At 47.4% G+C, this 25,740-nt stretch overlaps 1 long non-coding RNA gene across 1 annotated transcript; it reads left to right on the top strand.

The window, feature by feature from the left end:
* The first annotated feature begins 2,205 nt into the window (after nucleotides 1–2,205).
* Nucleotides 2,206–3,501, top strand: LOC309532806. The gene is made up of 4 exons (XR_014220029.1): nucleotides 2,206–2,296; nucleotides 2,436–2,721; nucleotides 2,959–3,063; nucleotides 3,379–3,501. It is a non-coding gene; the product is annotated as an uncharacterized lncRNA (long non-coding RNA).
* The last annotated feature ends 22,239 nt before the right edge of the window (nucleotides 3,502–25,740 follow it).

Raw genomic sequence — 25,740 nt, 5'->3', positions numbered from 1 at the left:
CAAAACCACAAACGAGAAGACTTTGCTGGTTGAAATTAAATGGCCACTTTGCTTTCGCACACAAAGGCGGAGAGCCCTCCAGAGCTGCTTAAATTATGGCTGAAATGTCTTTTATAAACATGCTTGGCACCTTTCAGGAGATTAATAGAGATAGCCATTTGCCAAGCGGCAACTTGCTGCGATTGAGCTTATAACCCGTGGAACTGTATTCAGGGGACACCTTTTCGTATTCTGAAACTTCCTGAGAGGCAAGGCATTGGGGATGAGTGGAATACAGCTACCCTCCCCTAGCCCCCTTTCGGTCAAACTCCAACACATGAGGTCCTCAAGGAAGTTCCCTCCCTGTGGACTTTGGAATCCTGGAAAAACCAAAGTTATAAAACGAGCTTTTGGCAGCTTCACCACATTGCCCCCTGCAAGTTTGAGGGTGGTGGAAATGACAACAAGGGAAGAAAGACGCAGCACATTTGCCCCCACTGATTTGTTTGCAAAATACTAAAAGGTAATGCCTGGAGATGGCTTTGGTTTTCATATAAATATATATTTATAGGTTGCCTTTTTGAATCAAACTCTCTCGAGGCTTATTACATAAAAGCTGTTTAAAAGTACACCTTCAACAATAAAACATAAGGGAGAATAAAGAGTCATTAAAGCAGCTGCAAGAAGATCAAACCCATCCATTCTGAAGGAAATCAGCCCTGAGTGCTCACTGGAAGGACAGATCGTGAAGCTGAGGCTCCAGTACTTTGGCTACCTCATGAGAAGAGAAGACTCCCTGGAAAAGACCCTGATGTTGGGAAAGATGGAGGGCACAAGGAGAAGGGGACGACAGAAGACGAGATGGTTGGATGGTGTTCTCGAAGCTACCAGCATGAGTTTGACCAAACTGCGGGAGGCAGTGGAAGACAGCGTGCCCCACCCTCATGGGCGGCTTGCCTCAACCCCGGCTGCGGGACACGCACGCTGCACCCGGCACCTGAGCGGCTAACTACACCGCTGAAAAGAGCCCTGCTGAATCCCATGTAGAACAGAATCCTGTTCTCACAGTGGCCAGCTAGACGCCTATAGGAAACCCCCAAAACAACAATAAACCTCTGGTTACGTGAAGCATATTCAATAAACACACAAGACGTAACAGGCTGTACGTTTGAAAAAATAATATATACTATTCATTACATTGAATTGTAGATTTCAACAGAAGTAGCTCATAAAGTTCAATGGAAAAAGTAGAAGACCCAGTGGATCAGTTCATTCTCTAATCAGTTTATACATAAGGTCCATATATGTGAAAGTGTCTATTCTACCTGTCTGTTCATAGAGTCCAACAATCCACACAAAAGGTTGTTGCAGTTCCACAAAATCCTTTCACAGAGTCTAAGACAAAGATTTCCGGAATATTAGCCTTGTTTCGCCGTCTTGGGCTTCATCAGTAGTACAAACTCTAGGTAATGCAAATAAATACAATATGGTAATCTCACACATTTTTACAGCAAAAATAATATAAAAACCGTAAACAACTGTACATACCATATATGATGGAGGCCATTGTGGATTAGTAGCAAGGTGAGTTGAGTAGTAGGGAGAGGTGGTGGTGGTTGGAGATGATAAGGAGAGGTGTTCATTTGATTGTTATTTTGATTGTTATTTGATTTATTACTTTTATTTGATTCATTTGATTTTATTAATTTTTATTTTATTATTTTACTTTTTTATTTTAACACTTATTTTACTTTTTTATTTTACTTTCTGGTTCTTTATATCCATATTTTTTATTTTACATTTTTATTTTGTGCACATGTATATATTTTGTATATTTTTATTTTGTGCATAGAGGAGTAGTTAGGGGTAAGTGTAGGGTTAAGGCGGGGGGGTAGGCTTAGGCTTAGGGTGGGGTTGGGGTCAGAGTTAGGCTTGGGTGGGCATTTTAGATAGTTAGCTAGTTTAGAGAGGAGGTGGGAATTTTTTGTGAACAAAATGTGCAGCTCGGCTCAGGGGGCTCCGAACCCTGAAGTGCTCCAAGCAGAAGACGGCCAAAGCTATTATGGTGAGTGGTGTGTGTGTGAGGGACCCCCATGGGGAGGGAGGGGCAGAGAGGGGCTTTGGGCATTTGCCGGAGAGGAGGACCCTTCTGGCTTAGGGGTTGCCAATCCCCTGGAAAGACAGGTCTGGCGTTTGGGGTCAGAGCCGTCCTCTGGAGACCCCCTGCTCTCTTCCAGCGAATCTTTGGCCACTTGGAGCGCTTCAGGGATTGCCCCCTGAGCCTGGCCTTGGCCTTGGAGGCCCTCCTCCAGCTGAGGTGAGTGGCGTCTTTAGGGTGGGCGGGGTTGCGGGGTGGGCGGGGTTGCGGGCAGACCTCCAGGGGGAGCTCCGGGTGGGCAAGAGCAGGCAGGAGGGAGAAGGGGGCAAGGGAGGAGGCAGCGTCTATCCCCTTCCAGCTTCATGAGACCCCATTTCAGCTGTGATATGGTCAGCGCTATCCTGCATAGGACACTGGAAGCTGTTTTTGGGGGTGCAGAAAAGGAGGACAAAGAGCTATGTCCTCTGCTTTGACATCCCTTTGCACATCTCTTTCTTCTTCTTACACCCTTGCAAGATTTAACCCAGCACTCAACTTCTCTTCTCTATTTTCCTGGAGGAACTGAAGAGGCACTTCCAGAGCCTGCTGGGGGGGGTCTCCTCCTGGAAGCCCCCAATGCTGGCACCCTCCTCCAGCTGCTCACTGTAAGGGTCCTGATGGCATCAGGAGTGGGTTTAGGGTTGCCCCCCATTCCTTACCCAACAGACTGTCCCATTTCTGAGGCACCAAGTCCTCTGTCCCGTTTGGCCCCCAATTTGGCCCAAGACCAAAACTGGCAACCCTCATGGTTCAGGAGTGCCAGGGACTCCATGATGGAGGCGGTGGAGGGCCGCTTTGGCCCAGACTGGCCCCTGACTCTGAGATGCTCTCTCTTCCCGCAGGACCTCCGATATTACGCCCTTTGGGGAAGTGAGGCAGAAAGGAAACTAGCGGCCATCAGCATTTCTCTGCTGATGACTGTTTCACAAAGATTCTCCCACCTCAGAGTAAATATCTTGCCTTCCTGTATTCATTTCTTTGGTTGTTTCCATCCCCCCAAGAGCACATCTCCCAGCGACTTTTAATGCAGAAGATGTGGTGTGTGTCCCTGGGTGCCAGGATGAGGCCAGAGGCTTTTTCTGCCCTCTTTCCTGGTGCTGTCCTTCCACCTCTGCCCAGGGAGGTCCTCTGAGGCAAAGGATTGTGCCCAAGCCATAGGGAGATCTGTCCTGCCTGGTGTGGGGCTGCTTCTGTGCTCTCTTGCACCCATCCAGGGTGGGGTTCGTAGTGTCATCTGATCCAGACTTTTCTTTCCTCTGCAGAACACAGTAATTCGTCCGGAGCGGGCCTGTTTCCGGCAAAATCTGAAAGAAGGTAAGCCCCACACCTTGGGGACAGCAAATTCCCTTGTCCCTTGTTTGCCCAAGACACACCTCCCAGGTCTTCCTGCTGGGAGTCCTGCAGGACTTGCTCCATCCCTGGCAGGCCTTTCCATGAAGGCAGGTCCACACCATACACGTAAAACATGGCGCGTACATCCACCCACCCTAAGTCCTGGAAATTGTAGTTTGTGAAGGACGCAGGTGGCACTGTGGGTTAAACCACAGAGCCTAGGGCTTGCCGATCAGAAGGTCGGCGGTTCGAATCCCCATGATGGGGTGAGCTCCCGTTGCTCAGTCCCTGCTCCTGCCAACCTAGCAGTTCGAAAGCATATCAAAGTGCAAGTAGATAAATAGGCACCGCTCCGGCGGGAAGGTAAACGGTGTTTCCGTGCACTGCTCTGGTTTGCCAGAAGCGCCTTAGTCATGCTGGCCACATGACCCGGAAGCTGTACACCGGCTCCCTCGGCCAATAAAGCGAGATGAGCGCCGTAATCCCAGAGTCAGCCACGACTGGACCTAATGGTCAGGGGTCCCTTTACCTTTACCTTAAGGATGCTGGCAGTTGTGGCTCTGTGAGGGGAAAACAGTTCTCAGGATCCTTTGGGGGAAGTAATGTACTTTGGATGTGTTTTAAATATATGGTGTGGATCTGACATAAAAGTTTTAGGACAGCACAATATGAGACTGTAGCAGCAGCGGAGGAAGCCTCATGGGCACCTGGGGCAGTGTGCCCAGGCGCAGGACGAACCACCCATAGGGGTGGAGCAGGGCACACGTTGCCCATAGGGATGGAATGGGGCACTCAGCCTCCCATGCCATCCCTATGGGTGCTGCGCACCCCTGCCCTGTCATCCCATGCTGTCCCTATGGGCGTCGCATGCCATGGGGAGTGCGGTGCCCAAAGGGATGAGACGGGGGTGCAGTGCCCATACAGGATGGGGCGCCCGGTGCCCAAAGGGACAGGGCGCACAGTGGGGCATCAGCTGCCCTACAGCTGGGGAGGGGAGCAGTGGGCCGTCAGGGTAGCCTGTGGGCGCCGAGACACATGGCTCATGCGCCCTGCAGGTCCCACGGTGATGAGTGCTGCCCACCATTTTGTCACCCCCTGTCAGAGTGACACCTGGGGTGGGGCAGGCCACCCCACCCCCCCATCCCCACCCCTTCCTACGCCCCTGCTGACAGGCTTTCCCAGCTGGATAAACAGGTCTTTACCACAAGTGCCTACTTTGCTAGAGTTTTAGTATTGCTTATCTGCTGTTTCAGTTTTTTAAACCGGTTTTAATCACCTTACGCGTAAATCACCTTGAGATGGTTAACAACAACAATTATATCAGCTACATTAGGCAAGAGCTGCTTCTGTGATTAAAAATGTGTTTTATGGCTTTTTTCGACGTCTGGAAGGAACTTCAACTGCCCTGAGTTCTGACCTGCTGAGCCTGTGAATAAGCCACTGAAGTATGATTTTTGGTCTCTATAAACTTATTCCTTTGGTGCCAGATGCAAACATGGATCTTTTGACTGATTAATACGAAAATCATTTTTAATCAGAAGACATTTGGGAGGTATTTTCCCAAGGCTAGTTCTTCTTCAGTAGAAACATTTCATATTCCTATTGCTTCGAAAGGGAGTTAAAGAGACATTTAGATTTCTTTGGAAGGGAGACGTGTATTTCTGGTCTTAAAAGCAGTGCTACTGCCACCCATGCCTGAAGGGGAAACTTTGACACGCAAGGAGTACCCGCATGGCCTATTTCTCATCTTCCCACTCAACATCTTCAGCTGCACATCAGCAGATGTGATCACTCTCAGCGTGGGCTGTGAAAGCGCCAAGGGCAAGTTTGATTCCATAGTCAAAACCTGAGCATGAAGGCAGAGTACGAACTTGCCCTCTGAGGTGCTTACCCTACGCTGAGATGCTTTTAAGCTCAGGTACCTGCCAGATAATTTTAATTATATCCTGCTTACCCTAAGGTAAAATACTTTTGTCAAGTTAAGAGCAATTTCCTTGTATGATCTTGAGATGAAACTCACCTCGAAAGTGTATGTTGGGAATGAGTCAAACAGTTATAGTGGGTGATTGATTACAAGCAACCATTGGCCTAGGAGCAATTTACCAGTAGATAGCTGGTAATCGTTTGCGCATTTGTGGATGAGAACCTCACCGCACAGACACAGCCAATCAGAAATCCAGGGAAACGGGTTGTGGGCAAATGAGCCTTGCTACCCGTGCCTTCCTCCTAGCACGTTTCTCCCTTGCATCCTGAGTTCGAGTGTCTTCAAAGCCCCAGGACACCTTTGGTAAAGGCTGTTCTCCAACTGGAGCGCTCACAGGCCAGTGTTTCCCAATTGTTGGTGTTTATACTACATTGTTTAGATTTGCCTTGAGACAGTCTTTAAACCTCTTTTGTTGACCACCAGCATTACACTTTCCATTTTTTGGGGGGGAAGTTTTTATTATTAAAATAATTCAGCATTAATACACACATATTGCGAATATACAAGCATACAAACATACATTTCATACAATCCTTAAAAATGTTCAAACATACCTACACTCAATCCCACAGATAATTCCTTTTCCCATCACCATCCACCACCCCTCACCCCACCTTTGTGTTAGACTTCCAATCTACTCAACTGCAATTTATTTCCACTTCCATTACTTTCTTCCACACACCTTTAACCCAATTTCATGCTTGTTTTTCTGTTACACATTGCTATCCATCTTATTTAGTATATCAGTATTTAAAACAGAACTTGTTTATTCCAATAGGAGTCCTGAGTTTTCAATATGGTTTTGCAAGTATCCTTTAAACAACTTCCAGTCCCTGTCTATCTTCTCTTTTGAGATCCTTCCAATTTCTCCCATTGTTTTGGATATATTGTAATACTCCAATAATTTGGCAAGCCACTCTATTTTTGTCAGTATAATACCACTTTTCCAATTTTTCGCAATCAAAAGCCTTGCGGCTACTGTTGCGTATAAATATAATGTCATGTCTTCTTCCTTTAGACTTCCTGGTACTATTCCCAATAGAAAACCTTCTGGTGTTTTCCTAAATGAATATCTGAACATTTTTTTCATTTCGTTATATATTGTTTCCCAAAATTGTTTGATGTTTAAACAATTCCACCATATATGCATCATAGTACCTTTTCCAGTGTTGCATCGCCAGCAAACATCGGTACAATTTTTATTCATTTTTGCTATTCTTTCAGCTGTTAAATACCATCTACGCTTTCCATTTTTAAGTTCGGAATAGAGTGGTTGCTTTGGAAGATGATTATCAGGCATCTGCACAACATGACCAGTCCAACGAAGTTGATGTTGAAGAATCATTGCTTCGAAACTGGTGATCTTTGCTTCTTCCAGTACACTGGCATTAGTTCGCCTGTCTTCCTAAGTGATGTGTAAAAATTTTGTTCAGCTTGTGAAAAACTTCCCTATGTACTACTGGCAAGGTGTATGTCCCCCATCTTATATTGGTGCAGCTGATTCGTCTTGCCTAAGTGCTGAACCTTACATTTGGAGTCCTTATTGAAATTCATGTTGTTAGTTTTGGCCTAGTTCTCCAATCTGTTAAGGTCATCTTGAACCCTGATTCTTTATTCTAAGTACCGTATTTTTCGCCCTATAGGACGCACCGGCCCATAGGACGCACCTAGTTTTTTTGGGGGGAAATCAAGGAAAATTTTTTTATTTCCCCCCCAGGTTTGCGCAGCCATCCCCAAGCTAGAAGAGGGAGACGGAGCGCTCCGTCTCCCTCTTCTGCCTTCAGGGACAGCTTGGCCCGCTATCCCCCGAGCTTGTGGGGCTGGAGGGGGGAGAAGCAGGCTTGTTCTCCCCCCCCAGCCTCCCGATCAGGTCGGGGAATAGCGGGGTGGTGGCGCTGCACCTCCCCGCTGTCCCCAGCTTTTGGGTGCAGGCTGCTGCCCGCAAGCCTTGCGAGCCCGCGGGACATCCCGCCGGGCTTGCAAGACTTGGGATAGCTTCCTGAAGCCTGGAGAGCGAGAGGGGTCAGTGCGCACCGACCCCTTTCTCTCTCCAGGCTTCAGCGAAAGCCTGCATTCACCCCATAGGACGCACCCAGATTTCCCCTTCATTTTTGGAGGAGAAAAAGTGCGTCTTATAGGTCGAAAAATACGGTATTAGTTATCCTTTGGTGTTATCTACAAATTTGATGAGCATCCCCTCAATTCTTTTGAGGAGTTGAGCAGGGGCAGGTCACTCATAAGGGACAGTAAATGGATAAGAGATGGGATTTACAAGGTTGCCCGAGGCTTGGATGAGATGAAGGATTTTGTGCCTCTCTCACATCCAGAAATGCCATGCATGAAATTTCCTCTATTTGCATTATCAATAAACCCCCTGCCCCCCCCAGTCTTCTGTTGGGCTTTTGAATGAGGCTGAGGCAACCATTTATTAAAATTCACTTGTTAGACTAAGAATGCAGCCTGCTTCTATAAACCGTTGGAGCAACAGGGTCTCCTGGTTCTCACATTACATACCATGCACGACAGAGTCTCACATTAGCAAGGCCCAATTAAACCAAGCCGTTGATTAAACAAGCCAATGAGAGTAATTAGCTTAATTAGATTCTTTCCATAATGGTGCTGGACTATTGTAGAGAGGCAGCGAAAGAATAAAGCGAATCAAACTTTTCTTCTTCTCCTCCTTCTCCCGAAGTAATTAGAATTGGCTGGTGCAATTTTTTAACTCACAGGTCTGAATAGTGGCTCAGGGCATTGTGGTGGGGGAGAGAATGATTAATGAAGGTGAGGATATGGAAAGCAAACAAAAAGAATGGAATGTATCTCAAATGAATGAAGAGGAGGCAGCTTTGGTAAGAAAGAGCATCTTATATCCTGCAGCGGTTGCTAAAGTGTCTGTCTCAAGTACGCAGCAGCGACACTGCTTCGTTCGGAAGAGGGGATGTCGCCCCCCTCACCTTTATTCTTACATTGTTTTCTATTCAGGTGTAAATTCAATTCCGTTAAAAGAAGCCCCCCCCCCCTCAGGAGCACATACAAGCTCAAAGATCTGGTCTGTGCATGCACTAAAAGTGTTTTCACATCTATCAGTGTATTCTACGATACAAAACAATAACCTTTATTGCCATTGTCCCATACAGAACAACGAAATTGAAAAATCTACACAAAACATTCAAAACCCAACAAGCCTGCTATCCCAGCCTGGTTAGCCCCTTAAAAACTCTGATACCCCATTTTTAAATACAATATACAGTGGTGCCCCGCAAGACGAATGCCTCGCAAGACAAAAAACTCGCTAGACGAAAGGTTTTTTCATTCGCGATTTGCCTCGCAAGACGAATTCCCCTATGGGCTTGCTTGGCCGACTCTGGGGTTGCGGTGCTCATCTCGCTTTATTGGCCAAGGGAGCCGGCGTACAACTTCCGGGTCATGTGGCCAGCATGACTAAGCTGCTTCTGGCGAAGCAGAGCAGCACACGGAAACGCCGTTTACCTTCCCGCTGGAGCGGTACCTCTTTATCTACTTGCACTGGTGTGCTTTCGAACTGCTAGGTTGGCAGGAGCAGGGACCGAGCAACGGGAGCTCACACTGTCGCGGGGATTCGAACCGCCGACCTTCAGATCTGCAAGTCCTAGGCTCTGTGGTTTAACCCACAGTGCCACCCGTGTCCCTCCCAAGAAGGCTTACCGTATTTTTCGCACCATAGGGCGCACCGGACCATAGGGCGCACCCAGTTTTTAGGGGGGGAATTCAAGAAAAAAATATTTCCCCCCCCGCAGCCCCAAAGAGCAGCGTACAGGCTGCACACAACCTCTCCCTGCCGGAGGGGTTGCATGCAGCTATGGATCAAGCCAAGGCAGCGAGCGGGATGGATCCCGCTCGCTGTTTTGGCTTCCCCTAGCCCCGTGCAGCCTCTCCCTCCCGGGAGAGGCTGCGTGGGGCTAAAGAATCCATAGCCCCGTGCAGCCTCTCCTTGGCAGAGGGGTTGCGCGCAGCTATGGAGGAAGCCAAGGCAGCGAGCGGGATGGATCCCGCTTGCTGTTTTGGCTTCCCCTTTAGCCCCGTGCAGCCTCTCCTTGGCGGAGGGGCTGCACAGGGCTTTCCTGGCTTTACTGGGAGGTGGGGGGATTCCCTCACCTCTCCCAAAAGCCCGCAGAAGCCGTGCAAACCCTTTAAAGAGATCGCGGCTTCTCCTGGCTTTCCTGGGAGGCGGGGGGATTCCCCCACCTCCCGCAAAACCAGGCTCCCCCCCGCCAGCCTTCTAGCCAAGTCGGGGGACAGCGGCAAAGGCGCGCTGTGCCTCTCCCGCTGTCCCCCGAGCTTGTGGGGCTGGCGGTAGGGCTCTCCTGAAGCCTGGAGAGCGAGAGGGGTTGGTGCTCACCGACCCCTCTCGCTCTCCAGGCTTCAGCGAAAGCCTGCATTCGCTCCATAGGACGCACACACATTTCCACTTCATTTTTGGAGGGGAAAAAGTGCGTCCTATAGTGCGAAAAATATGGTAATTGACACCAATTCTGTGGTCATTTAGGAAGGATATTGCACCAATTCTGTGGTCTCTCAAGAAGGAAATTGCAGCTGATGGTATCTAGGGCAGCTCCTGGTTTTTCGCCCCCCGTGAGTCATCTGTGAGGGCAACCAGGGCAACTTCCATGATGGATCTGGGCCTGAAGCTTGCTTGAAATGCATCGTACTGAAAACACCTCGCTCAGGTAGGTAAGATTCGCAACCAACATACCTTCCAGTTTCAACGACAGCTTTTTCAGGAATCCTCTTCTGGGGCTTGTACGCTGCATGAGCGGCGTAGAGCGCCTTTTGCCAGGTGAAGCGGCTGTACCAAATGCAATCCCTCCTGCTGCGAGATTGCCAGGCCCCTGTTGGCAAGTCCCTGGTAACCTTTGGGATTGACTACTCACAGTGCTTTATGTGGAGATGCTCTGGACAACTGTTGAGGATCACCTAAGTGCAGTAGAAACCATATAGCTGCTTAAAAATCCTAACTGGTTTTTGGTCCGTTTCTGAGCGCAATTCAGATGAAACACCAGTACACAGAAAAACAACTAATGGACTTTTAGAAAACATCTGAAGGCAACCCTGTTGTGGCGATCACACAGGGTCCCTGGACGTTTGACGGTCTATTGATCCCTGAGCCACCACTGTGATTGCTCCTCCGCTGCCACCAACCCGTTTCTCTCGGGTACATACAGAGTAGAAGAAGAGTTGGATTTGATATCCCGCCTTTCACTCCCTTTAAGGAGTCTCAAAGCGGCTAACATTCTCCTTTCCCTTCCTCCCCCACAACAAACACTCTGTGAGGTGAGTGGGGCTGAGAGACTTCAAAGAAGCGTGACTAGCCCAAGGTCACCCAGCAGCTGCATGTGGAGGAGCGGAGACGCGAACCCGGTTCCCCAGATTACGAGACTACCGCTCTTAACCACTACACCATACTGGCTCTCATACAGAGTCCAGACAGTTGTTAACATTAACAAATAATCAAGTTTATTTTATGGGCATGAACTAGTTTATGGTTTCAGTTATTTTTTCTTGGCAGTTTCTTAATCTTAGTTTCATTACTGACCTATACGTTCCTAACAACTTCAAACTGATTATCCCAGCTATCTATCTCTGACTCCACCTAACAGTTCCTCTCACTCTCTCACAACACAACTCGATCAACCCACAGACCTATCCTCCCTCTTCCTTCTCCAACTCCCAACTCTCAACTGACTTCCACACAACTCCAACTCTATAATAATAATAATAATAATTTATTATTTATACCCCGCCCATCTGGCTGGGCCTCCCCAGCCACTCCGGGCGGCTTCCATAAAAACCAAAAATACAATAAAATATCACACGTTAAAAACTTCCCTGAACAGGGCTGCCTTAAGATGTCTCCTGAATGTCAGGTAGTTGTTTATCGCCTTGACATCTGCTGGAAGGGTGTTCCACAGGGCGGGCGCCACTACCGAGAAGGCCCTCTGCCTGGTTCCCTGTAGCTTTGCTTCTCGCAATGAGGGAACCGCCAGAAGGCCCTCGGCGCTGGACCTCAGCGTCCGGGCAGAATGATGGGGGTGGAGACGCTCCTTCAGGTATACTGGACCGAGGCCGTTTAGGGCTTTAAAGGTCAGCACCAACACTTTGAATTGTGCTCGGAAACGTACTGGGAGCCAATGCAGGTCTTTCAAGACCGGTGTTATATGGTCTCGGCGGCCGCTCCCAGTCACCAGTCTAGCTGCCGCATTCTGGATTAGTTGTAGTTTCCGAGTCACCTTCAAAGGTAGCCCCACGTAGAGTGCATTGCAGTAGTCCAAGCGGGAGATAACCAGAGCATGCACCACTCTCGCGAGACAGTCCGCAGGCAGATAGGGTCTCAGCCTACGTACCAGATGGAGCTGGTAAACAGCTGCCCTGGACACAGATTTGACCTGTGCCTCCATGGACAGCTGTGAGTCCAAAATGACTCCCAGGCTGCGCACCTGGTCCTTCAGGGGCACAGTTACCCCATTCAGGACCAGGGAATCCTCCACACCTGCCCGCCTTCTGTCCCCCAAGAACAGTACTTCTGTCTTGTCAGGATTCAACCTCAATCTGTTAGCCGCCATCCATCCTCCAACCGCCTCCAGACACTCACACAGGACCTTCACCGCCTTCACTGGTTCTGATTTAAAAGAGAGGTAGAGCTGGGTATCATCCGCATACTGATGAACACCCAGCCCAAACCTCCTGATGATCTCTCCCAGCGGCCGCATGTAGATGTTGAAAAGCATGGGGGAGAGGACAGAACCCTGAGGCACCCCACAAGTGAGAGCCCAGGGGTCTGAACACTCATCCCCCACCACCACTTTCTGAACACGGCCCAGGAGGAAGGAGCGGAACCACTGTATAACAGTGCCCCCAGCTCCCAGCCCCTCAAGACGGTCCAGAAGGATGCTATGGTCGATGGTATCGAACGCCGCTGAGAGATCCAGCAGAACTAGGAAACAGCTCTCACCTTTGTCCCTAGCCCGCCGGAGATCATCAACCAGTGCGACCAAGGCAGTTTCAGTCCCATGATGAGGCCTGAATCCCGACTGGAAGGGATCCAAACTCTAACTCCTCCCCTTGGGTTCCCACCAGCCAATCACATCACACTCATTTAACCCTTTCCTTATGACCCACCTAGGAGGCAAACACCACACCTGTTCAGGGAATTTTTTTAAAGGTTGATGTTTTACTGTGAGAGACCCCCCCCCCTCAGATGGGAAATGGGGGCACTATGCTTCTCTGGTTCAGTTCCTACACAAAGGACTGCCAATTCCAGGTGGTAGTGCTTGAGGAGACTACTGCTCAGTGTAATACAGTGGTACCTCAGATTAAGTACTTAATTCGTTCCGGAGGTCTGTTCTTAACCTGAAACTGTTCTTAACCTGAAGCACCACTTTAGCTAATGGGGCCTCCCACTGCTGCTGCACCGCCAGAGCACAATTTCTGTTCTCATCCTGAAGCAAAGTTCTTAACCCGAGGTACTATTTCTGGGTTAATGGAGTCTGTAACCTGAAGCGTATGTAACCCGAGGTACCACTGTAGTGCTTCTCCTATGATTCACATGGTTCCACTTTGAAGTCCATGCTTTCTACCAACTACATAATGCTCGTGAGTGAGATCATATGGGGATTTGGAAGGAGCTTTCCCTCTCTCCCTCCTGCTTTTCGTGTGGCTTATAAAGAAGAAACAATCCCTCCCTCTCCAATGATAACCTCCAAGTCTCTCACTTGGACTACTGCAATGCGCTTTACATGGGGCTACCTTTGAAGGTGACCTGGAAACTACAACTAATCCAGAATGCGGCAGCTAGACTGGTGACTGGGAGCGGCCGCCAAGACCATATTACACCGGTCCTTAAAGACCTACATTGGCTCCCAGTATGTTTCCGGGCACAATTCAAAGTATTGATGCTGACCTTTAAAGCCCTAAATGGCCTTGGTCCAGTATATCTGAAGGAGCGTCTCCACCCGCATCGTTCAGCCCGGACACTGAGGTCCAGCGCCAAGGGCCTTCTGGCAGTTCCCTCACTGCGAGAAGTCAAGTTACAGGGAACCAGGCAGAGGGCCTTCACGGTAGTGGCGCCCTCCCTGTGGAACGCCCTCCCATCAGATGTCAAAGAGATAAACAACTACCTGACATTCAGAAGACATCTTAAGGCAGCCCTGTTTCTGGAAGCTTTTAATGTTTGACAGAGTATTGTATTTTAATAGTTTGTTGGAAGCCGCCCAGAGTGGCTGGGGAAACCCAGCCAGATGGATGGGGTATTATTGTTGTTGTTGTTGTTGTTGTTGTTGTTGTTGTTGTTGTTGTTATTATTATTATTATTATTATTATTATTATTATTATTATTATTATTATTTTATATTCCACCTTATACCCAGAGGTCACAGAAAAAATCACAAAATCAAAATAAGAACAATAACAATAACCCAATACCCACCTCCCAAAGAATCATATTTTAAAGGGTATATGATGTTCCTCTGGTCAACCAAAGGCCTGGTTAAAAAGGAACATTTTTGCCTGGCCCTAAAGGTGTATAATGAAGGCCCCAGGTGAACTTCCCTGGGGAGAGTATTCCACAGGCAGGGAGCCACTGCAGAGAAGGCCCATTCTCATGTTACCACCCTCCGGACCTCTTAAGGGCCTCAGAGGATGATCTCGGGGTCTGGATAGGTTCCTATGGAAAGAGGCGGTCCTTGAGGTATTACGGTCCTGAGCCGTTTAAGGCTTTATAGGTCAAAACCAGCACTTTGAATTGAGCCCGGAAACTAATCGGTAGCCTGTGCAGTCAGACCAGGATCAGTGCAATATCTTCAGACCGTCTTGCTCTGGTGAGCAACCTGGCCGCTGAATTCTGCACTAGCTGAAGTTTTCGAACCGTCTTCAGAGGCAGTGCATAATGTCTGGCTCTGTGTATACACTCCCATTTGCCCTGCACCCAAGGCGCTCCCACCACCGGTTTGGGAAGCAAATGTCCCTGCGCCACATGAGCCACAATCCATATTGACCGTGTTGTTTCTTATGGAATGCTGCATCTGAGCTGTCAAACCAGCTGCGACCCAAGTGGAGAAAAGGAACAGCCTAGCTTCATTCGAAGCGCCGTTAAAAAACAGATAAAAATACAATCCCTTTTGGAATCTAACCCTTCAATCTCTGAAGAGCGCCAGCTTGTTGTTGTTTTTTACTGGAGAACCGGCAAGCCATAAAAAAAACATTGCAGCAGTTTCACAAGTTGCCCTGGAATGCTGTAGTAGTGAAACCCTGTGTGAACAAATCTCCCCCCCCAAAAAAAAAGCCCAAACCAAAAAACTCTAATGTCAGGTGGTGCCCCTCCTTGGAACCCAACCCTGAGCAGCTTGCCCCCCCCCTCGCCTTGCCTCACAATGCTGCAGAGAGACCGCAATGGCCCCGTTTTACATGAAAAAGGCCCCTATTGAGGCTCGCTGGGCCAAGGAGTAGGAATTGTTAATCACTCCTCCAAAAGGATCTGCCCAATTCATGGCAACCTAACTTCAAATCAATTAGTTCATTTGTCCTCCCCTATAGCTGTCCGGCGCACAATGGCGACATCTCCCGCAAAAGAAGACACGGGGGGAAGAAACCACAAAGATTGCTTGTCCTAATGAGCAATTAGGAAAGCGTGTAGGCTTCCTCTTTCTTCGGCCCATTCTGAGGCCTGAATTCTAAAAGTGATGCTTTTCTTCTCAACTTCCTGTTTGTCAAATGAAGTGCTAATCAGGGCTCCTTGGGGATGGCGAAGGGGGGCGCGCGGGATGGCACAACCTCTAGCCGACCAAAGTTGGATGAGGTGAAGTGGCTTCGTCCGCAGCGCAGGGTAGCTGGAAGAGAAAATAATCAGGAGGGGTGTGTCCCCCCACACCCCACACCTTCGGAAAACACGCTGCCCTCTAAGCAGTTCCACACACCTGAGTTAAAATCAGCACATCACTCATTAGCCATGCCAACGCTCCGAGGAGGCTTGCACATGCAGCGATAAGCATGCCTCTTTCCCTTATGAAAGTTGTGTGGGAGACTGCGGTCACATCCAACAATGCAGATTCTTGCTAGCTAGTGTGATAGGAATTTTGAGGTCTTTGTTGTTGTTGTTTAGTTGTTTAGTCGTGTCCGACTCTTCGTGACCCCATGGACCAGAGCACGCCAGGCACTCCTGTCTTCCACTGCCTCCCGCAGTTTGGTCAAACTCATGCTGGTAGCTTCGAGAACACTGTCCAACCATCTCATCCTCTCTCGTCCCCTTCTCCTTGTGCCCTCCATCTTTCCCAACATCAGGGTCTTTTCCAGGGAGTCTTCTCTTCTCATGAGGTGGCCAAAGTATTGGAGCCTCAGCTTCACGATCTATCCTTCCAGTGAGCACTCAGGGTTGATTTCCTTAAGAATGGATCCATTTTGTGTATAATTTTTGCCTCTGATTTTTCAAAATATCTTTGCAAAACTATATTTAACTCCCTGACAGACAGAGCCATATCCCATTAACCAACCATTTCCCCTTCTTCTTCTTCTTCCTCCTCCTCCTCCTCCTCCTCCTCCTCCTCCTCTTCTTCTTCTTCTTCTTCTTCTTCTTCTTCTTCTTCTTTAAATTCTGTTCAGCCCACAAACATGGGGGCCTGGAGGAATCAATTGCAATATATCCTCTCCTTTTAAAACCTATGCCACCCCGTTATACCCAATTCCCTCAACAGTTCCTCATAAGGCTTGGCTTCCAGACCCTTGATCATCTGTGTAAGCTCTCCTCTGCACATGCTCCAGTTTTTCAATATCCTTCTTAAATTGTGGCACCACAGAACTGGACATGGGACTTCAGGTACGGTCTTACTAAGGCAGAATAGAGTGGTAGCATTATATCTCTTGATTGGGACAGTAGATCTATGTTGATGCATCCTAGAATAGCCTTAGCCTTTTTTGCTGCTGCATCACACTGTTGCCTCGTGTTAAGCTTGTGGTCTACTAAGATGCCTAGAAGAAGTCAATTCAAGCTTTCTGGTTAAAAACTCCACATGAGCTTCCTGTAGTCAAAGAATTGCTTTAATGGTGGCGGAGTCTTTTTGGAGGGGGGGAAGGGGTCTGCCTGATGTGGGAGAGTTTGTCATTTGGTGTTGTCTGTATGGAGAGCTAATGTTACGTTTTTTATATGCTCAAACTTTCAAAACACACACACACACACACACAGAGAGAGAGAGAGAGAGAGAGAGAGAGAGAGAGAGACTCTAATTTGGAAAGAGCCCTGGCCATCCTGACTCCACTGGCCCCACAAAAAAAACCCCACATTGTTATTTACTTATTTGTTGCCGTTGCCAGTCTAGGGTTTAACCTTTCCTTATATCTTGGTTGACAAACGCAGTGACTCAAGTAAGATTGCTTGGTGCCTGCATGCTTCCCAATGGAAAGCATTTTGTAGCAAATAATTATAGGTTGTTCTTGGTGAGAAAGCAAAAAAGGAAGCCCCCACTGAAGCAGCACAGACTGTTTCTGTTAGGCTTTCTTTCTTTGTGTGTAATTATTTAAAGAGAAAACATACCCAAGCACAAAGGCATCCATATGATGGAGTTTCAATGGCTGGCGAAGCCGCTGCAAAACACTCAGACATTGGTCAAAGGCAAAACTTGCAAAATTGTAAATAAGCACATCTATCATGCGGCTCCCTTTTGACGATGCTGCGATTCTGCGGCGGTGCATTATTTCTAATACGGGTTAAGCATATATCTGTGATTTTCCATTCCTGCGGTGAAAATTACAGATTCGCAGGCACAGGAAATTGTCCCGAATAGGCTGTAGAGATTGTGAATATATTTGTGGATCCAAAGAACAAAGATCAACCGGCAATTAAACCAAGTCTCTAAGTTTAGAAAAGGGGTTTTTGTTTGGCTTTCATGTGACCAACGGCCGTAAATCGTGTCCTTCTCCCCGAGAGCACACGTTGCGGTGAGATCATCAAGACCGACCTCACTGCTGTAGTGGGTGGGAGTAATTGGATAGCCACAACAACCCGATTAGTGGTCCCTTGGTTGCTGGGCAATTCTGGCCAATGGGATCATTTCATGCATTAACCGAGGTACCTATATACCGCTGCATGTTGCGTTGAGTTTCCTCTTAGTGCCTTGTGCATCCGATCACCTCCCTATATTTAGGGTGGCACTGTGGGTTTCACCACAGAGCCTACGACTTGCCAATCAGAAGGTCGGCGGTTCGAATCCCCACAACGGGGTGAGCTCCCGTTGCTCGGTCCCTGCTCCTGCCAACCTAGCAGTTCGAAAGCACGTCAAAGTGCAAGTAGATAAATAGGTACCACTCCAGCGGGAAGGTAAACGGCGTATCCGTGCGCTGCTCTGGTTTGCCAGAAGCGGCTTAGTCATGCTGGCCACATGACCTGGAGCTGTATGCCGGCTCCCTCGGCCAATAAAGTGAGATGAGCGCCGCAACCCCAGAGTCGGCCACGACTGGACCTAACGATCAGGGGTCCCTTTACCTTTTATGACCTTGCTATGCCGTTGTAGGTCATCTGTTCTTGGGCCAGGGGCCAGGTAGGAATTTTCCCATTTGGCTGATTGGCTGGTGCCACTTGCGTTTCGCCTGCTGTGTAGCAAATCGTCGCAACTTTGTAAGGTTTGGTGGTTAGGCATTGGTTCGGTGGTGGTGGTGGGGATGTGTTCCTGCCCCTCCAATGCTAGGGTACTCCATTACAGGAATCCAGGGGCTCGCCTTGCTTTTGTCCGATCCCCTTCCAGGGGTTAGGGCTACACCAGAGCCCCTGGGAGCATTTGGGGTGATTTTGAGTCTGTGCCTGGTCCATTGCTCTCCCATGATGTTTACCTGTACTGACCTTTGCCAGTGTCCAGTCATCAGTGCTGTCCTGCTGAGGTCAGGTGCAGCTGGTCAGGAATCAATACCTAAGCAAACCACTCACGATCTGTAATCAATAAAGTTGTGGCCAAAATTATGCCAATACAGTGGTACCTCGGGTTACATACGCTTCAGGTGACAGACTCCGCTCACCCAGAAATATTACCTCAGGTTAAGAACTTTGCGTCAGGATGAGAACAGAAATCGTGCTCCAGCGGCGCAGTGGCAGCAGCAGGAGGCCCCATTAGCTAAAGTGGTGCTTTAGGTTAAGAACAGTTTCAGGTTAAGAACGGACCTCGGGAACGAATTAAGCACTTAACCCGAGGCACCACTGTAACCTTAAACTAAATTCTGTGTCAATTGTCTTTATTTATTGGGGGAGGTCTTGGGATCTTAACACGCAGACACAATTTCAGTTGCTCCTAATCCTATAGGAATCCCACCCCTTCCCTCTCCAATTGTATTCATGGGTGAAACTCATCAGCTTCCTCGACATTTTCGGGCCAGTTGAGAAACTTGCCTTCCTCCAAATCCAACCTCCAAACACACACACACACACACACACACACACACACACACACACACACTTCCCAAACACACCAATTTCAGGGTTAGTGGTGCTGACTACAATTGCTGCACTTTATTGCTCTTTGAAGAAGTGACCCCTTGGTGTTTTTAGTAGCTCCAAATTCTTGTTAAACAAGTCAAGAACACTCGGCCTGTTTCTGTCCTTGAGCCATTGTTATGTCATTAAACTGAAAAAAACTAACACAGTATGCATTAGATACCAGAGGCCAGAGGCCTTCTTGTAGGGGATACGAGACAGCGAAATCCTAAAGGGAGCCTCAACAGTATCTATGTATGTGACTACAGTGGCAAGGATTTTTTATGCACAGAAATGGAAGGAGGAGAGAAAACACACTCAAAGGAGGAATAGTCAGGGGAAATCTTGGAATATGCAGAGATGGCAAAATTGGTGGCACTATTAAAATACATAAATTGCTGAAATATACTCTGAGTTGAGAGTGGATTTCATGCTCTTTATTCAGCTCATAGTGGTGAGGAGGAATGAATGTCCCCTCAAAGTATCTGCTTTATATACATTATTTACACAATGGGCTGCACGTGATTGGCTAGTTCCGAGATTCTCCTGTAGGCCAATCAGGTTGTGGATTCACTTCCATCTGGAGCTGGATTGGGTGGCTCCTGCAGACCAGTCATACTGCTGCATTGTTCTAGGACCAATCAGACTGCTGCAATCTGAATCCTATTGTTCTAGGACCAATCAGACTGCTGCATTTTGGATCCTATTGTTCTAGGACCAATCAGACTGCTGCATTTTGGATCCTATTCACTCAGTACATAACAGTTGCCCAGATCTGATTATTGGCGCAAGGTCACCCCAGCATCTGACCTTAATCCATAACAATGGCCCTGTCTCTTTTGGTTAAAATATGAGATCTGAGGTGCTCATTTGTTTCTCTCATTCCTTGTGTTTTATGCTTTCTGCATGGCTTCCTGTTGTTTTTCTTCCTTCCTTTAACTGAAGACCTTTGCTGGAGCGGGTGGCCCTGTGGTCTAAACCACTGAGCCTCTTGGACTTGCCGATCGGAAGGTTGGCGGTTCAAATCCCCACGACCGAGTAAGCTCCTGTTGCTCAGTCCCTGCTCCTGCCAACCTAGCAGTTGGAAAGCACGCCAGTGCAAGTAGATAAATAGGTACCACTGCGGCGGGAAGGTAAACGGCGTTTCCATGCGCTCTGGTTTCCGTCACGGTGTCCTGTTGCGCCAGAAGCAGTTCAGTCATGCTGGCCACATGACCCGGAAAGCTGTCCATGTACAAACTCCGTCTCCCTCGGCCTGAAAGCAAGATGAGCGCCGCAACCCCAGAGTAGACTTTGAACTTAACTGTCCCGGGGTCCTTTACCTATATCTAGAGTGCATTCTACTGTGACTGTATTGCCTCTATGAAGCCTATGTTTGAAGCCATACTCCTTGCACCGTTCATCATCAAAACCACACAAATACCTTGTCTTTTTCACTATGCCACTGTCCTGTCATTTGTTTGTTTGTTTGTTTGTTTGTTTGTTTAAATTTTAAATAGAACAGTGGTATGCCCAGTATGGTGTTGTTGTTGTTGTTTAGTTGTGTCCGACTCTTCGTGACCCCATGGACCAGAGCATGCCAGGCACTCCTGTCTTCCACTGCCTCCCGCAGTTTGGTCAAACTCATGTTAGTAGCTTCAAGAACACTCCCCAACCATCTCGTCCTCTGTCCTCCCCTTCTCTTTGTGCCCTCCATCTTTCCCAACATCAGGTTATTTTCCAGGGAGTCTTCTCTTCTCAGGAGGTGGCCAAAGTATTGGAGCCTCAGCTTCACGATCTGTCCTTCCAGTGAGCACTCAGGGCTGATTTCCTTCAGAATGGACAGGTTTGATCTTCTTGCAGTCCATGGGACTCTCAAGAGTCTCCTCCAGCACCATAATCCAAAAGCATCAATTCTTCGGCGCTCAGCCTTCTTTATGGTCCAGCTCTCATGGTGTAGAAAGGACTTATTCTGGCTCAGCCTGCTTTGCAACAGAGGTTCTTGGGCTTGAGATTTTCCTGGTTGTGTTTGCTTCTCCTCCTCTCACCAGATTACAGTATTCCCCTTTGTTTGCGGTGGAAATTCCTATGGGGTGTGTGTGAACAAAAAGCCCAGAGCAAGGAGCCTGGGTGAACTATCTCTGCTCAGACTGTCTCAGCACCTCTTCTAGCCTGGGAATTTCATTTTGCAACGTTTACCCAAGACTGGTTTCCATGGTTTTCTTCTCTCTTACTGACTAGGCCTCTCTTTTATGCCACTCAGACTTCTGGACTCTCACGTAACCATCGTACATGAGCTTGCTTTTCCTCTCTGTTGCTCCACAGCTGGGGTGACCCACAACCCTCTGTAGCTGTAGCCATCCTTAAAGGTTCAGACTAGTGATGCATGGGCAGGAGATTTTGGGAGATCAAGGCCACTTCCCGAAAACTCCGTTTTTAAGAGGCCCGGGACTTGACTATGCCATTGCCATTGTGGAGTGCATGGCAGCATGGCTCACGACAGTCCAATAGCAGTTTTTGAAAGGAGCATTAACTTCAACTGGGGTGGTTTCTAGCCGAGAAATGTTGGGTTGATGTTTTCATTGCTCTGCTGTACAACTTCTTTCTCCAGAATGCTATGCCATTTCTCCGATGAAAATAGGGATGTCTTATTTAACAACAACAACAACAACAACAACAACAACAACAACAACAACATTTATACCCCACCCATCTGACTGGGTTGTCCTAGCCACTCTGGGAGGCTTCCAACATATATAAAAACATAACAAAACATCACACATTAAATAACTTACCATACAGGGCTGCCTTCAGATGTTTTCTAAAGGTTGTATAATTTAGTGCTGTCTTACTGGGATTTCAAAGGTGGAATTGACGTTGGAGGGAATTTCCGAAAGGCGTGCTGGGTCATTAATTAATTAATGAATTAATTGATTAATTAATTATTATTTTTTAATATTATTTTTATTAGTTTTCAAATTTTAACAAATCCATCCTAATTGTTTAAATTTAATACATTTTTTCAAAAAGTAATTAGGTTTCCCACTCCAACTTCGGGGTTTGTCTAATAAAAGCTTAACAATTTTTCGGGTGTTCCTAGTATAGTTACTTATCTCCTTGGCTCGGGGGTCACATGACTCCACACCTTCTAACATTTCTCCGATGAAAATAGGGACGTCCTAAGGAAAAGCTGGACATTCCGGGATCAAATCAGAAACCGGGGCGGCTTCTGTAAGTCCAGGACTGGCTCTGGAAAATAGGGACACTGGGAGGGTCTGCATATTTCTGAGATATCATTACATAGGCTGGCATTGAATCTGCAGTTCCACACTCAATAGAAGATCCTCTCTTACCTCTGCTAGCGAATTTGGTGATTTACTTGCTTTGAAAGCCAGCGCTACAAACCATGACATTCTTGCTTACAATTTGCAGCCTGACAACAAAAAGTCAAGTAAATGGCTGTTATAAAAGAAATAACAATTTAAATTATCTGTGGTCAAGAAGCTACAAGGTCTCCCTCCCACCCCAATAGTTGTTATGGGTAGTAAATTAAGAAACTGGCTATTTTTCAGGGACACAATTATTTGAAATATATTCCAACACCATTCAAGCAACAGAATATCTGTACCATTATGTACTATGCTGTCCTATGCATTCTGAACCGAGAGCTAAGTACATTAACTATTGTGTAAGATACCTGATGTGGACGATTAAGTGAAGATCCTATATTTGCTGTCTGGATACAATAAGTTCAAGGCAGACAAAGTTGCAAGATTCATGGCTGCAACCCAAAAACTGAGAAGAACGTTCATCAGAGACAATATGGTGGACTGTAAAGTCTGATCAGTAATGTAATATAGAAACTTATTTGTGTATGTCTGCATTTTAATGCTTGTACAGTGGTACCTCGGGTTACATACGCTTCAGGTTACATACGCTTCAGGTTACAGACTCCGCTAACCCAGAAATAGTGCTTCAGGTTAAGAACTTTGCTTCAGGATGAGAACAGAAATCGTGCTCCGGTGGCGCGGCAGCAGCAGGAGGCCCCATTAGCTAAAGTGGTGCTTCAGGTTAAGAACAGTTTCAAGTTAAGAACGGACCTCCGGAATGAATTAAGTACTTAACCCGAGGTACCACTGTATGTACAAATTGGTTATATTTCCACAGTGTGCATAAAATACTTTTATTTCCTTTTTTGGGGAACCAGGATGGTTGGAACAACAAATAAACATTGATCTAAAAAATGTTCCAACAAATTCTTTGTACAAAGAGGTAGTTTGGTTCCTTCTACAGATTTCTGAGTCTTTCATTCCTTCCAAGCAAATTGGGAATGCTGCCAAAGAAATCTGGAATTACACAGTTTTGGCAGCGGGTTTTTAGTTGAGCGGACTTTTTCTGAACTCCAAGGAGGGGGTTTCATGACCCTCCAGAAGTTCTAAACTGGTCTGGGGAGCAAGGCATCTTGCCCAGACATGTGGCAACAAAGCCACTCACCCACACTGGTTCTTCAGCCTTGGGCCTGAGTGTAGCAGGACCTGGTGTGCCACAAAGGTCTCACCTCCTGTGTGAGAGGGAGTTGCTACCAACAGGCTACTACCCTGTTTCCCGGAAAGTAAAACATCCCTTGAAACTAAGACCTATTGGTACTTCCAGTTTTGTCTCTCGCTGTAATATAAGGCCTCCCCCGAATATAAGTGGTATCGCTCCCCGATACAGTGGTACCGCTAGATGCGAACGGGATCCATTCCGGAGCCTCGTTCTCGTCTAAGAAGCAAACGTAACCCGTGTCTGCACGTGCGCAGGTCACATTTCGGTGTTTCTGCGCACGCGTATGACATCATTTTGAGCGTCTGTGCATGCGCAAGTGGCGAAACCCGGAAGTAACACATTCCGTTACTTCCAGGTCGCCGCGGAGCGCAACCCCAAATTCTTAACCTGAAGCGTATTCATCCCGAGGTATGACTGTATGGCCTTCTTGTTGCCTTATTCTGTATGTTAAACCTGCAAGTTGTGCATATTCTGTCAACTTAAGTTGCCAAACCTCTTTCGTTCGCACCTTGCTCACTATCCATTTTTGGGCTAGCAAAACACAGGCTGCAGTTGTTGCATACATAAATAACCTGCTGCAGCCCGTACATTGGTAGCAATGAACTGGAAAGGGGAAATAGTCCCAACTCTATCAGATTGGCAAGTGAAATTACAGGAATATGCAGAAATGGTGCAAATGACCAACAGATTGAGAGGTAATACAAAACAACCATTTATTCAAAAATGGGGAATGTATAAGTTACTTACAGAAATATAATAGTAGTATCATATCTATGGCAGCATTCGAATGACCCTTGTTTAAAGTGAGAGTGAAGAAATAAGGCAAAGGGTACAAACTGTTGTAAGAATGTATTAGAAAATATAGAAAGAATAAGGTAACAATGAAGTACATTCAACAATAGAAAGGAACTTTACACTGGGGAATGATAGGAAGTCTACTTTATGTTAGGAAAAAGATAGGAAAAAGGAGACTGTACAAATTTAACCACAGTTTAATTTTTGTAAATTCATAGAAAAACATTTGTACATGGACGCTTTCTTTTTTGTCGAATTAAGAGTGTGTATACTATTTACGTTATTCTTGAATTTCAATAAAGGGGGGAAATGCATAAATAACCTTTTCTGATACCTAGGAATTTCAGTCTGGATTATCCCCAACGAAAAGGACTCTGGCTTTTTTTTTGGGGGGGGGAGTAGTTTTAAACATTTTTTTCCATTCACCATAAATCATCTCCCAAAACCCTTTTACCTTTTTACATGTCTGGCTTTCGTTGAGTTTTCAGAGACATTGAGAGGCGTGCTTGTTTTTTCTCTGCCATTTTCTGATTTTCTGTGATGCACGTTTTCCTCTCTTCTCCTGGGCCAAGTGGGTATAAGATATGGCAGCCATTCCATGCCATAGCTCAAACATAGGATTGGGTGGGTGGTTGTTGTTCAGGCCACCACTTCTGTTTTTTAAGTATTCTTCCTCTAAGTCACTTTTCTAGAAGAAACAAGAGGTGTGAAGAACCTCTTGGAAAATGTCCCACCCACAGTTTCCTGCACAGATGCAACACTGTATGCCAATAGCAGAGAGGGTTTCTCTTTTAAATCAGAACCAGTGAAGGCGGTGAATGTCCTGTGTGAGTGCCTGGAGGCGGTTGGAGGATGGATTGAGGTTGAATCCTGACAAGACAGAAGTACTGTTTTGGAGGGGCAGGCGGCGGGCGGGTGTGGGGGACTCCCTGGTCCTGAATGGGGCAACTGTGCCCCTGAAGGACCAGGTGCGCAGCCTGGGAGTCATTTTAGACTCACAGCTGTCCATGGAGGCGCAGGTCAATTCTGTGTCCAGGGAAGCTGTCTACCAGCTCCATCTGGTACGCAGGCTGAGACCCTACCTGCCCGCGGACTGTCTCGCCAGAGTGGTGCATGCTCTAGTTATCTCCCGCTTGGACTACTGCAATGCGCTCTACGTGGGGCTACCTTTGAAGGTGACCCGGAAACTGCAATTAATCCAGAATGCGGCAGCTAGACTGGTGACTGGGAGTGGCTGCTGAGACCATATAACACTGGTCCTGAAATACCTACGTTGGCTCCCAGTATGTTTCTGAGCACAATTTAAAGTGTTGGTGCTGACCTTTAAAGCCCTAAATGGCCTCGGCCCAGTATACCCGAAGGAGCGTCTCCACCCCCATCATTCAGCCCGGACACTGAGGTCCATCTCTGAGGGCCTTCTGGCGGTTCCTTCATTGCGAGAAGTGAGGTTACAGGGAACAAGGAAGAGGGCCTTCTCGGTAGTGGCACCCGCCTGTTGAATGC

The sequence above is a fragment of the Podarcis vaucheri genome (genome assembly GCF_965113315.1).
Source record: "Podarcis vaucheri genome assembly, chromosome: 5".
NCBI classification, from domain to species: Eukaryota; Metazoa; Chordata; class Lepidosauria; order Squamata; family Lacertidae; genus Podarcis; species Podarcis vaucheri.
This window is presented reverse-complemented; position numbering and strand designations above follow the sequence as displayed.